Source organism: Micrasema longulum, unplaced genomic scaffold (genome assembly GCF_059751315.1).
Source record: "Micrasema longulum isolate JH-2025_06_02 unplaced genomic scaffold, ASM5975131v1 h1tg001730l, whole genome shotgun sequence".
Classification (NCBI taxonomy): domain Eukaryota; kingdom Metazoa; phylum Arthropoda; class Insecta; order Trichoptera; family Brachycentridae; genus Micrasema; species Micrasema longulum.
In genome coordinates, this window is record NW_028278908.1 from 33,690 (window position 1) to 48,628 (window position 14,939).

Here is a 14,939-nt window from a genome sequence, read left to right on the forward strand (position 1 = left end):
TATACATATATTGCCTTAAGTCAATTTTTTCCTACCTACCCAAACCGTTCAGTTTCAGTAAATTACAAGTTCATGGACATATTGAATATTACAATTGTAAACAAAAATTAAAAACAAAAAATTAGAAAATAAAAAGAATTAAAAAAATAACCCTATACTTTGAAGAGAGGAAAGGGGATGGGAAGGAAAGAAAAAGAGTAAAGGAACAACTTAAATATTTAGATAGTGACATTTCAATCTTGACATAAATGTAAATAAAGAGAGGTGTCTCTAACATAAGTGGGTAGATTATTCCACAGTCAAACAGCTACTACTGTGAAAGAGGAGGCAAAAAAATTAGAGAGATGAAATGATTTAAAAAGGGTTCTCTCGTTACTAGAACGAAGAGGTTTTCTATGAAGAGCTCTTAGATAAATAGGCGAAGTAGGATTATTTAAAATATTGTGAAGATCTATAGACGGACCGTGCATGTTATGGACATTGTGAGAGGTAATTCAATTTGATATTCTTTAAAAAGAGTTTAAAAGTATATCAAAATGATATCAATAATCTAGTCTTTAAGCCTACCCTCTTCAGAATTACTTACCGTAAATGGATTTAGCATCGTTACATAAGATGTACGGTAAAAAAGAGAAATAATTCTTATATTTTCATGTTTAAGGGTGTGTTTAATATGGGTTGGTGAGGTTTACAGGATTAGCGTGTCTTAAGATAAGTGTGAAAGAGAAAAAACAAACCACCCCTAAAAGAGCTGAAAGCATTTTTCAGGATTTTGTTTTTCAGGTTCTGAAATCCAAGCTCTTATATCTAAAGTAAAAACTGACGGATTTTAAAAACGTAGGATTATTTTATTTTAGTATGTTTACTAGTGATATTGAATCGATGATGAGTTCCAGAAACAGGTGAATGATGCACTAAAAATTAATATTGACAAATAAATGTTGGTCGCGGGTGGTGAAATGAGTAGTTCACAATGTAGTCCTAATGCCTTACCTTATGTATAGAAGTGAAGTGTAGAATTGAGAAAATAAGAGAAAAAAGCCGAGTGCTATTGATATGCGGTCTCTTAGGTGTATGGGTCGTAAAAATGTCAAGATTCATGCGTTACGTTAGGCTGAGATAAGCATTATCGACAAAATCGAGAAATCGGTTTGCGTTAGTTTTGAGATATGGCGCAGAAAGAAAAAGACGGATGCAGAAAGCCAGAAAAACAGAGAAAGACGAGGCATGATCAAATCAAACAAATACAATGTTTTCAGTGGGTCCAAATGAATCAAGCCGCAAAATATGTTTCAGTCTACACTCACTTAGAAGGTTGCGAAAATTCTTACCCATTAGTACTAAATGCACCCCTGTACAAGCATTACTACTACCCATTCTAGATTACGCTGATGTTTCCATGACTGATTTAAGCTGTGAGCAACTCGATAAACTTGAACGACTTCGGAATACATGCAAAAGGTACATTTTTTGTCTTAGGAAATATGACCACATTTCTGATTATCGTAGGCAACTGAAATGGCTCAAAATTAAACAGCGGAGAGACTACCACTCCCTCTCACTTCTGTTCAATGTACTTCATAGTCCTAACGCTCCTATATATCTGCGTCAAAAATTTCAACGCGTATCAGTTCATGGTTTGACTCTTCGTTCTAATTCTTAGGGCACTCTTTTAATAACCATCCACAATTCCTCTTTCTTCTCTAACTCATATAGTGTCCATGCGGCTCGACTGTGGAATCATCTCTCACCCACCATCAAAGGTGTTGCTACATTATCTCTGTTTAAATCACGTCTGAAAAAACATCTCCTTTCTCTTCCTTAATCTCTCCTCCTTTCCCTTTTCCTCTTTCCTCTTTTTTCCTTTTTCCCATTGAGTAATAGTTTTGATTTCAGGTAATTAATAAACAAATACGTTTATTTCTATTTTTATATACTTTTAGCTTTTTAATCTTTTTTTTCTATTGAATATGTTCTGTAACTTGAATTATAAAAATAAAACTTTTATTTTATTGGTTGGTTGGAAGAAATTGCCATTTGGCAATAAGCCCGCCAATGTACAAATAAAATTATGTACCAAAGTTAAATAAATAAATAAATGTTAGCCTTGTGGTGTAGTAGTCAGCGCGTTTGCCTAACATGCAAAAAGTCTCGGGTTTGATTCCCGACATGATTGACATAAAATATCTATTTAAAATGGTGTTTTAACACTAGAATATTTCATAGTACCGCGACTGAATCTCGACTCGACCCGAAGCGTAAGACTGATCATCTTACATTCATATTATAAGTTTAGGTTGGCACGATCAGGTTAACAAAGTTAGTCGTAAACTTTATAGCAGTTTACACTCACTTAAAAGATTGCGGAATTTCTCGCCCATCAATATTTTAAGTAAACATTGGCCCGGAGCTTACTTCTTCCATTCTTTCATTATACATTTGTTTATTATCCAGATGCGAATTCTAAATTGGTTGATTAGTCGGAATGATTGCAAAATGTTTGTATACGTTATATTTTTAATTCGCATATTTGACCATATAACCGAATATCGCACGCAATTACACTAGCTCAGTATCAGACAAAAAGAAACCTTAACTTTTTCACAATATTTTTAATAATCCCATTTTGCCAGTTTATTTGAGAAAGTTCTTTCAACCTCTATTACGGAAAAAGATGATTTTCACAAAAATGGTGCTATCTAAATTATCCCGAGTAATAATAATAATTGACTGTCATTTATAAATTACCGTACAATTTTATTAAATTTTAAAATTTATTATAATATATGAAACACAAGGAAGTTTTTTTTTTATTTTTCACCGCACGATACGATGTAAAATTCTCCCATAACAAACCAAAACAAAATTGTAAATTGGCAAATTATAAACAGAAATTTAAGGAAAAACAAAATACCGGGCCTATTTAACGAAGGTTAAAATAAAAATGTTCTTCTTTATCTTAAAACGTACATAAAAAAGTTATCTCCAGCCATCTGTAATTTGTATATTTCATGGTGTTGTCCTATTTCCATATTTATCTTTACGACTCCATCGCCATTGCCCGCATACTTTTATCCTATTTTCAACTTAATTTGTACGAAATATGTCCGATGAAATCAGGTTTCACCTTGTCAGGAAAAGACTACTTAATCAACGAAATTTATTGGGTATAACTTTTCTTTCATTTTATTGAAGGACAATGACAGACAACGCTATACAAAGATTACATACAGGATATATTATATTGCTAGACCGTCACCCTTTATTTATTTATTTTAAAGAAACAAACAGTCGACAATGATGTAGTAACATTAAAAAAAATACAGTTTAAAGACAGACCAGCAAAGTTTCTAAATAAGAATCATACATATTATTAAATTAGGTTACAACAAAAGGGTGTGTTTATGTGTATAAGTGTAGGAGTAAGTGTTCAGGTGTGTGTAAGTGTGAACATTATTAAATAGAAAGTGGAATCGTATCGGAGCCAGAAACAGAGAGTCTTAATTTATTTTTGAATATAAATTTATGTTTTTTTAAATATATGTTTTTATAATCTGTATTTTTAAATAAATTAAAGGATATGTAAAATATATCAATAGATGAAAAAAAAGCATTATAGTTAGAGCAAGAACGATAGAGAAAAGAGTGTTGTGCATAGTTAGTGCTACAGACTGGCAGATGGAATAAATACTTATTTCTTGTCACGCGAAAGGGGACATTAAGATTAATTTTGGAGTGTAGGTTAAAAGAGTGTACTTTATTATTTAATAATTTATATAAATAGCATAATTCAGATAATGTACGTCTTTTTTCAAGGGTAAAAAATCCATTTTGTTTGGCAGATTGGCTGTAAGTACAAAGAATTTTATTGTTTTTATAATCAAGGTATTTAAAAAAAATTCGTTGAACATTTTCAACCATTTTTATGTTTGTTATGCATTATGGGCTCTACACAACGGATGTAAACTCCAAATTACTGCGTACAAAAGTGTTGTAAAAAGTTTCTAACCTAGTTATGCAGAAAGCAGCCAGTCTACAATTTGGGAAAAATCAGATATTGGTGTTATCGGGTGCAATAAGATCAATTCTATGTTCCAATGAAAACAGCCAGGCCGCTTTAAATACAAAAATCTGTAATAATTACCTTCTGAAAATAATGTTGACACAAAAACGGCATTTCTTAATTTGCAGGAAACATCCACAGCACCAGAAATTTAACGATTATTAGACATAAAGGGCGCTTTATCTGAACTTGAAAAACTTATTGTTTTTTTTTATTTTTGACTGATTTCGGGTTTCCGAAATTCGGAACGGTTGTTTATCCGAAAATAGGACACTTACATTTATTTTACAGCTTGAATGTCAACATAATTTTATTAATTTTGATGTTTAATCGACTGGACACCTTTATATTAAACAATACAATAATGTATTGCAGTTGCACTAATGCTTTTCAACTCAATTCAAACCCGAAATGATTGAATACTAGATTTTCAGAAAAAACTATTTTTTGTACTTAATAATAATTAATAATGCTCACGGTGGTGGCAGCAACACAGATGCAATATGGCGGATACGACTCTAACTGACGGTGGTTAACAATGCCATCCAGGTGATGGTTCAAGAGTTATTACGCTATCCGAAATAAAGACAGAGAGAAATATGAATTATTTTTCTACCGAAACATTAAAAAAAATCATAGAAGAAAAAAAGCACGTTTAAACAAAGAAAAACTAAATTATAACAAAATGCAATAAAAAGTGTTTTCTTTATATTTTTCACATTGTGCTTGTAAACATTGTACTGCCAGCACATACGAGAGAGGGAATTAAAATGAACTCTAAAAACAGCGAATGACAAATCACAAACCCTGTCAAAGTCTAGACTAGAGGTCCCTAAACTTTTTCTTCCCTTAGACTAGGTGTCGTATTTTTTCTCCTTAGGTAGACTCCCTGCTTTCCTCAAATCGATTTTATCTCTTCTTAGCTGCTGTCCTCATGAATTTGGATCGTGACCCCAACAATTCTCTTCCATCTCTCTCTTGACTGCCCTGCTCGCAGCGCTCCAAACCACTGAGGTGCCTGCCACTCTCCTGACCTGATCGGTTCATTGTGTAGAAAACCTACCTCTCCCTCTTTTTATTTCCACGCCACTGACCACAACTAGTCGCTCCAAGCTATCTTCATTGCCATGGGCAACTTGCCCAAAAAATTAGAGAAAATTACACAAAGTTAAACCATCAAGGTTCAACTCCCTACGGATTTTCTTGGTTTTGAGCTAACCCAAATCCTCACGGGTCAGAGCAGTTTCATAAGCTACCTACATTGTTTTAAGTTTTCCGAGATTGATAGCTTCCCAAGTGATGATAAAATACCAAAAGATGTCCCTCACGTGTTTGTGTATTGCCTTATTTCAGATTTCAGATACAACAGTTGGAGGCGCGGTGCAGGAGGTGCGACATCAGATCGGCGATACTTCATCTCACATGAGAGTTAGTATCTTACACGGTCAAATTATCGCAAAACATTGGTAAAATAAACCAAAGTAGGTCACAGAATGCCAAAGACTTCTTCGCTAGTGGATCTTCTAGTGAAACGGAAGGCTAATTAATGACCGTGAACAGGCCGGATTCTTCTGAAGAGTTTTAAGTGGTTTCCTCTTCACTAGAGCAAATGCTGAGAAGTTTTTGATTACCTCACTAAAGAATATTCTTCCTGATCTCAACGCTTAAAGATACAATAGAACCGTATTAAAAAGCAGAAAAAATCACGTTCAATAAATTATAAACCTTGTACATAATAGACAAGGTATATGATATTAATAACAGCTACTCCTAACGGATGAGACTCGTTGGTGCGTCTAGCTGTCCATAAGATTCGGAGCATGTGTTGCTAGCACCACGTTGATTTTTAAACACATTAATCAACTTTATTTGTGTTATTAAAGCTGCCACAAAGTTATTTTGATATACTATTATAGGATGAATGCGCAGGGAGCAGATATGTGGTTTTAATAAGAAAGATATTCCCGGATTACATTGCAGTTATTTATTAAGTAAAGTAACACACTGGTTACATCCTATATTTCGTATAAAAGGAATTTACAATAGCAAACATTGATAAAGAGCTCGCGGTTTGTTCTTTTAGGTGTTATGTAGAATCGTGCAGACTGAAATTGCAGCAAACTACGCGTCGCGGACCAAAGTAGGGTTTGGACCCAGCAACTTTACGGTTATTGGTGTTGCCCGCCACAGTATCATCATTTTGATGCGGTTTTCTTTAGAGCCTGACATTATGATATAAAATAAGTACACAAAAAATCATTGCATTGGTCAAGTATTGTCATAACTTTTACATCCTTTGTAACCACAACCACTGTTCACCTCCTAACTCAGTATCCTTTGATCATCCGCCACATTAAGACCTCGTGTTTATTTCGTTGAATGCGTGCCGCATCGTAAACTTTGTTACCACCAACCACCAGTGTTAGGCTCCAGATTGGAGGCCCGTCCTCGTGTTAGTGCCGCTCGCAAGTAACCAGTCGGACCACAGTAATTCCATCAGGAACGAAGATAAGGTTAGTGGCATCCATTACTAATCCATTTCATTTGCTGGGGTTGTGACCGATTGACACTGCATACCGCATATCGAGATTACTCACTTATTTTCATTAAAATGAAATACAGTCCTCTCCGCTCAATAATATCGTAGAAGCCCTTAGACTTCGCCCCCCGCTATTTCTCGCCCCGCATTTGCGTGGAAATTCGTTTTATTGATTCCTATCACTATCTGCGTTGGGTAATTTATTATTTCATCAACGAGCAACCAACATTTTGGTGACGACCTGCCTAAATGAGATCCACTCTCGTGAACCTCCATTTGCGTCTCACTCACCCATTATTTTCATTTTCACTGACATACACAAACACATTACAAGTCAGAGTCTACCCACGGGGGTCGAGGGTCGAGGGTTGAGGGCGCTGTACAATAAATAAATATCCCAGCACGTCTTGCAGCTACAGAGCGCATGGATGATTAGGATTCCAGTTCCTCGTCTTCAATTACGATATATTACAATTCTGATATAAAGGAGCTAGATTACAGCAAGTCTTGCAGCTACAGAGCGCATGGATTTAAGGTAATCTAGCCCCTATTTGCATTTTTTATTTTTATTTTATGTGACAATGAAGTTAAGAAATTTAACTGATATTTTAAAAAACAAATTTATTCAAATAGAAGTTAGATTATTATAAGTCTTGCAGCTACTGAGCACATGGATGGTTGGAATTCTAGACTTTTTCTAGATCTAGATTGGTATAACATTCTTTAAGAATTTCTTCGTCTCTGTTGATTTTTTTTTGTTTTAACTTACGACGGAGATGTTTTATTTATTTTATAAAAATGGACAGCGATTCCCAACTACAGTTCCCGTACGTGTAATCAGCAACGGATTACGTAGCGAAATAGTCCTTCAGGACGAGCAAGGGGCACCTAATCGTCCTCTCACAGGATTACGTTGACGGATATAGAATCTCTGTTGTCTTGGCCCGCGAAATAACACAACAGTAATGCGAACGCGGGGATTATCCTGATCCGAGACAAAAATGCCAATAATCATATTAAAAACGAAAAGGGTACCGCTGAATTCCATGAAATAATCTAAATAATAATGCATGTTCCTATAAAATAAATCAACCACTGTCTCTGTTAAACTTTTGAATTTACCTACTCTGGAGGATCGCAGGAAAATAACTGACCTAATATTTTTATAAAAAATCATGAAATTCTAAATTCGATTGTTGCGAACTCCTGGATTTAATAAATTTCAATATACCAACACGTAGAACTAGACAAAATAGTCTATATTATTGTCACCCTTCTCAAATCAACTATCTTTGTTACTCACCAATACCGCGTATACACAGACTAGGAAACGAATGTACCTCTCATATCGATATTTTTAACTCGACTCTGTGAATTCAAATCATCTCCTTATAAATATTTTATGATGTTCTATAGTAAAGATTAACGAATTATTTGCAAAAGCTACTTATGCTTATGATCTTATGTTTATTCGTTTTATATTTTTTATATCTTTTGTATGCTGATATACATATATGTATTTGTATATATTTATTGTTATTTTTCTTTTTATACCCATGTTTTAATATTGTTTTTTAATTTTATTTTTTTTGTATATCTTACTCATTATATTGTTATATTGTGTATTGTAAAAGGCACTTGTGCCGATTAATAAATAAATAAAATAAATAAGTGTATAACTCCGTACTTGTGAAATTGAAGACTCGGTTTTGAAGGTTTAAAAGGAAATAAGAAAATTAAAATAAAGAAAATTCAACAAATTTCAAAAACTTCACCATGTATCTAAAGTATAAGTTTTATTCATATCAACAATGTTTTGAGTATGTCTAAATATTGTAGACAGACTGGATTTCCTCCCTAGGGTGTTATTAAGATCTAAATTTGTTGCAACAGAGAGGAAAAACATATTTTTTTAAAAGAAAACAATGAAGGCTAGGCATTAACAGGGCTTATGGCTAGGCATTAACAGGGCCTATCATTGACTGGAATTATTTTTCAAATTTTCATTCTTCTTTCGATAACATTTTGTTTAATCAACGATGTTTTGGGTATGTCTAAATGTTTGTAGACATGCTGAATTTCCTCCCTAGCGAGTTTTTAGATCTTAATTTGTTGCAACAGAGAGGGAAAACATTTTTTTTGAGAAGGAAATATGAAGGTCTAGCCATTTAAAAGGTTTATGACCCGTCATTGTCTGGTTTAGTGTGAAAGTTTGAAAATTGTTTTCAGGCGTTGCCTTGTAGGTGAATTGGTTCAGCCGGATGAATCTTACCCACACGATAAGGGTTTCCACTCTTTTGCTACACTTTTGTAAAAGTGAGGCTGAAGATGTAAAAGTTATTATCAACAACAGAGTATGAATAAAAAATGATATCAACAATGTTTGAGTACGTCCAAATGCTTGCAGACTGGCTGGATTTTCTCCCTTATTCATATTTAAATTTATTGCAACAGAGAGGGAAAAAAAATTGAGAAGGGAAGATGAAAATCTAGGCATTTTTAGGCGTTGCCTAGTAGGTGATTTGGTTCACCCGTATAATAAAGGTTTCAGCTCCTTTATTTCACAAAAGTCAACAGATGGAAGAGTTGAGGAAATGTGGATGTTTAATCATGGGCGGAATGGTGAATGTTACATAGCGTGTAACCAGCCTTGTAAATGCTTAGACTTACATATTCCCTTGTCAAAAAAAAAGTTTTCCCCTTCGTTGCAATAAATTAAGATTCATATTCATATCGGTCCATTGAAGGCATTGCAATTTTGCTAAAAATATAATGTAGGAATCAAATATTTACTGCCAAAATATTTATTTTTAAATAGAAAAACATAATTTGATTAAAAAAAGTTCGAACTAAAATGTTTTTAGCATTTGATATTTTTTACGCGATTAGTAAAGGTATATTTATTGGGAATCAAAGAAAAATATCAGAAAACGCGTGTGATTTAAAATGTTATTTTATGTTTGGCCAACATCGCTAGACACGTCATTTGCCGGCTGAAAAGTAATAACATTGAAGTTATGAAAACTTTGAAGTTAGTTTAATTAATTCGTGTTGACATATTACAACAGAGATGAAGAACAATTATGACAGGGGATTACATAAGTCTAGGCTTCTACAGGGCTTATGCCGTGTCATTGGCTGGTTTATTCATTTGACGGACTTATGCCGTCCATTCTAACGATGGTAAATACAATTTCTTATAATAAATACAGGCACTAATAAAATAAAATACAACTAAATAAAATTAAAGTTAGGACAAAAAAAAAAAAATTACTACCTCAAGACAAGATCCGGTCAATCTTAGTGATTTTTTAATTCTATATAGACTTGCACCAAAAAAGTCCAGATCTTGTCTCAAGTTTTCAATACGACACAATCAGGACATTGGTGCATGCATACCATAGTTTGTGCTGTGTTGATCGAGGAACAGCACATTATTATTTCGCAACCGGCGGATCAGAACATTGAATGCTACTTGTTTCAGTAACGGTGGTACATCAATTAAGCCATTCAGTAAATTAAACATAAATATGGAGTCAATGTTATTTCTACGTTTTTGTAGACTTGAGATTTTTAACATTGACTCCATTTCTCCGTATGTGTGGTCTTTCCTCTCAAGGCCAATAATTCATGCTACTAATTGGCCACTTTACACACTGTGTAAATTCACCATTCTGTCCTATATTCCTTTAATTCTTCTGTTGATGTTTGTAAAGTTAAAGAGCAGAAAATTTTATTAATGCGGGCGAGATTCTCGCAGCTCTTTTGTTTTACAAACATCAACAGATGGAAGAATTTAAAGAATACAGATGTTAAAATATAGGCAAAATAGTAGATGTGACGCAGTGTATAAAGTTGTTACTTAAAATAGATTTTAATAGATCTAGTCAAAGATTGAATGGTTATCTTGAAATCCCTTATTGTAAAACCAGATTCGGGGAAAGACATTCATTTTTCATTGCTCCAAAACTGTTTACTGTATTCCGTAAGGAAAATATGATTAATTCTTTGAAATTCAATAGCTGAAATTATAAATAAAAAAACAGATTTTAGTGGCTTATTTTTTTATGAATAGAATAAATTATTTTATTATAATTTCCTCATTTTTGGCAACAAAAAAAATGTGTTATAATATTAGCACTCTTTTTGATCTCTCGATCGTATTATTCGAGTAGATTTTATTTAAATTTATAATAAAATGTATACCTACAATCAGGCAATCAGGCTATCTATTGTTTTGTGGGATTTTTTTTGGGTTAATGTATTTTTTTATTTATTTGTAACTTATGTATACCTATTGTAAAATGCAAAGAAAATAAAAAAAAAACATTTGAATGACATGTGAAAAAAAATTATTTGAACACTTTAAAGTCTTCCTCAGAACAGGTTTCCCTAGTGAAGAGGACTCTTAAATTACTTTTGTAAATATTTTTTTGTTTATTTACTAATAAAAAAATAAAATTAAAAAGTCATAACATTTTTTTTTCTACGGCCTAAGCCAGTTATATGAACAAACATACATATAGGTAACTGAAAAAAAAGAACATAAAACTATTGAGTAAAATACAAGCAAGGGCAATTAAATAATGGTATTTAATATATTCATTGACACGATAAACATACAAGACTTCAAGCTAACCCATGCCAATGCATCTTCATACTTCATACCACACCGTTTAATTAGAAAAAATAACTACAAAAAGCCGAAAGATCTATCCCAAAGAATTCCAAGTTGAGTGAGAAATTTTAATTAATCTCTCCCTCCAAGCCCAGATCCGTAAAGTATCGGGCTATTGGACAAGAAGAAAGCTCTTTAATATCCTAAGGTTTAACCAGTGATCTTCTCAGGATAAGGCTTCTTTTATGATGCAAAGCATCACCCTCACATAGAATTTGTATTAGTGTTTATTCGTTTGCGCTGCAGAACCTACATCTAGAAGTTTTGAAGAGTTTTCTTCTAGCAAGGTGTTTGTTCAATCTGCAGTGCTCTGGGCGGGCTCTAGTGATAACCCTCACTTGATTTTGACTGAGCGTTATTAGGTCAAAAGCAAAACTTTGCGAGTACCCATTTATCAGTTCCTTTGCACGATGCTGACCAAGTACTTTTTGCCAGATCATTACACTCAGATGGGACATCACTTAAAGTATTACGTATTTTGAAAATGTATATAAAGTCCATCTCAGTTCTACGTTTCTCCATTGAAGACAAATTAAGAAATCGCTCTATTTCAAAATAGGAATCCGAGTAACCATACGATTTTTCTTAAAAAACGGTGTTAGACATACTAGATTTGGTCAATACATAACATAATATCTGATAAAATAGATTCCCCCGAGTTGGTTAACCGCATTCATCTTAAGGTACCACAGAGACAAACGCGTTATACACAACTTTTCCACATACCTAAATGCAGAACAAATTCGTCAAAAAACGCTACGATTAACCGTATTATGGATACGTATAACAGGAAATTTAACGAAATAGATATATTTACCAAAAATATTAAATTTATCAAAACTGCCATAGGTAATAAATTGTCTTTGTCCGCATCCTCCTCTCCGTTGCTCTCTATCCCTGAACATACATAAGTTTTATAGTGAGAAGATCTTTTAATATAATTATGTATCCCCGTACTGCGGGCCAACTGTTTGTGACACCTGATTTTTATAATCCGAATCATTTATATTAAACTTATATGTTATTCTTATTTATATATTATGTAGGTGCATATAATATGCATTTGTGTGTTCGTTTTGAATCAACGTTCGCGTATTGTCAATCCTTATTTTATTGTTGTCATTATTTCGTATTTACTGCATTTTGTGATTACCTACTGTATTGTATAGGACTCGTCGCACATTATTCATTCGATGTGTATCAGTTAAATTTAAAAAATAAAATGCTTTTTTTTTCTTCATAATACGGTTTTGAAATTTAACATACTTAAAAAAAAAAAAAAACAATTTATATCATTTCGTCATTTGAATTTTAACAAAAAGGTTTCTAACTTTTTACTAAGCTCTTTATTGTACCATTTTTAATATAATTTACAAGTTTTAAGCAAATATATTATTTTCATACTTACGCACCCATACAAACGCACCCTCTCCCTCTTTCATTCCCACACGCACATGTATCCTCTCCCTCATTCATTCACGCATACACACATTCACATACACATGAATACAAACGTCACACAAATAAAATTACTAAACTTCTTTTCTTATATATTATGTGTCATTATATTTACAGTGGATTTTTGTAATTGGCTTTAGTATTGTTAAGATTTTTCTAATTATTTTGTTTATGTAATAGCTGTAAAAATCCCAAATAAAATGAAATAAATAAATAAAATAAATAAATATGAGTCCTATATAATGTAGACCAAATTGTATTACCTTCTCTAATATGTTTTTCGTCTCTTTTTTAATATGTCAATATTAACAGCTCCCTAGGGGGTTGAATCCAGTCCTCGGACTCAAATCATTGTTAGAAAATTTGTTCTTCGAATTTGATATAACATTGAATCAAGAGGCAGACTTAAGAACTTAAGGACGGAAGTAATGGAATTTATAATGAATGTTATATAAGACATTTTGTAATATAATACTTTATAGTACTAAATGTGGAGGCAAACTGCGGTAACTCTAAATATGATGAAATTGAGTTATTTCTATGTGGAAATAAATTTTTTGTCTTTTATAACATGGTAAATAGCATTTTTATTGATTTGAAAATTTATCGGATTATAAAATTCATTTTACCAATTATTATTTAAAAAAAAAAAATATTGCAAGAGAGAGGGAAAACATTTTTGAGGAGGAAACATATAAATATAGGGCTTATTATCTGTCACTGGCTGGTTTCAGTGGCCGCTTTACACACTGTGTCGCATTCACCATTCTGCCCATGTTTAAACATCCACATTTCCTCAACTCTTCCATCTGTTGACTTTTGTGAAGTAAAGGAGCTGAAACCTTTATTATACGGGTGAACCAAATCACCTACTAGGCAACGCCTGAGAAAATCCAGCCAGTCTGCAAGCATTTGGACGTACTCAAACATTGTTAATATCATTTTTTATTCATACTCTGTTGTTGATAATTATAACTTTTACATCTTTTGAAAAGTTTGTCTGAGTCTTTTGTTTAGTTTTGTCTGGTAGTTTATTGTTTAATTTTAGTCCGTGGTAATAAATTAGTCTCGACTGTCTTTGTCTCGCTTTAGAAGGTTGTATATGGTATTTTTTTAATATTCTCGTATTGTGTCCATGTTTACTACATTTTTTTTCAAGTTTTAGTACTTCGTCTACAATTATATCAATGGTTTATTTATGGATACATTTTAATGATTCTAGTTAAAAGAATTAAGTTTATTTAGTTGCTAAGTTTATTAAAAAAGTTCTATAATTGCTGTTAGATAAGGAAGATCCTAAACTGGCAGTATTTTATTTTGCTGTCTTTGTAGTCTGTTTATGTCATTTTGATTTCCTGTTCCGCATAGTAGTTGCATATAACTTATTTTAGTTTTTGCATGACTTTATACATTAGAATTTTTTCTGTTTTTGGAACAAAATTTTTGATTTTTAAAAAAAGATGAAATATTTTACAACAGAGATGAAGAACATTTAAGAGAAGGTAATATAGAACTCCAGGCATCTACAGGGCTTATCACCTGTCAATTGCTGGTTTAAGTGGTCACTTTACAAACTGTGTAACATTCACCATTCTGCCTATATTTGAACATCTATATTCCTTCAATTCTTTCATCTGTTTATGTTTGTGAAGTTAAAGAGCTGAAACCTTTATATTGTTGATAAATTACCTGATCCATGAAGAAGTATAGACATTGAAAAAATAATATTTTCAGGCGTTGCCTGGTATGTAGGTGAAATAATTCAATTAGATGAATCTCACCCGCATAAATGAAGGTTTCAGCTCTTTAACTTCACAAACATCAACAGATGAAATAATTTAAGGAATATAGATGTTCAAATATAGGCAGAATGGTGAATGTTACACAATGTGTAAAGTGGCCACTTAACCAGCCATTGATAGGTCATAAGCCCTGTAGATGCCTAGACTTCTATATTACCTTCTCTTAAATGTTCTTCATCTCTGTTGTAAAATATTTCATCTTTTTTTAAAAATCAAAAATTTTGTATATTTATACTACGTTTTTAATGAATTCCACATAAGCAACAATTATTGACCAATATTATTTTGAGTTTGCCCAACGTCGTACACATACAATTATGTTAACTCTTTTCATATATATTATGAATTATTATTAGGTGTAAATAAATAAATAAATTATTGTATGAACCGTGGATTTTA

General features: G+C 32.6%; 1 protein-coding gene across 1 annotated transcript in view; it reads right to left on the reverse strand.

Annotated features, from left to right (window-relative positions):
* Window positions 1-14,939, reverse strand: part of LOC148274183 (orexin receptor type 2-like) — a gene marked incomplete at its 5' end in the record, with an annotated part of 65,887 nt that overhangs the window by 8,301 nt on the left and 42,647 nt on the right. The gene's annotated exons all lie outside the window — the stretch shown is intronic.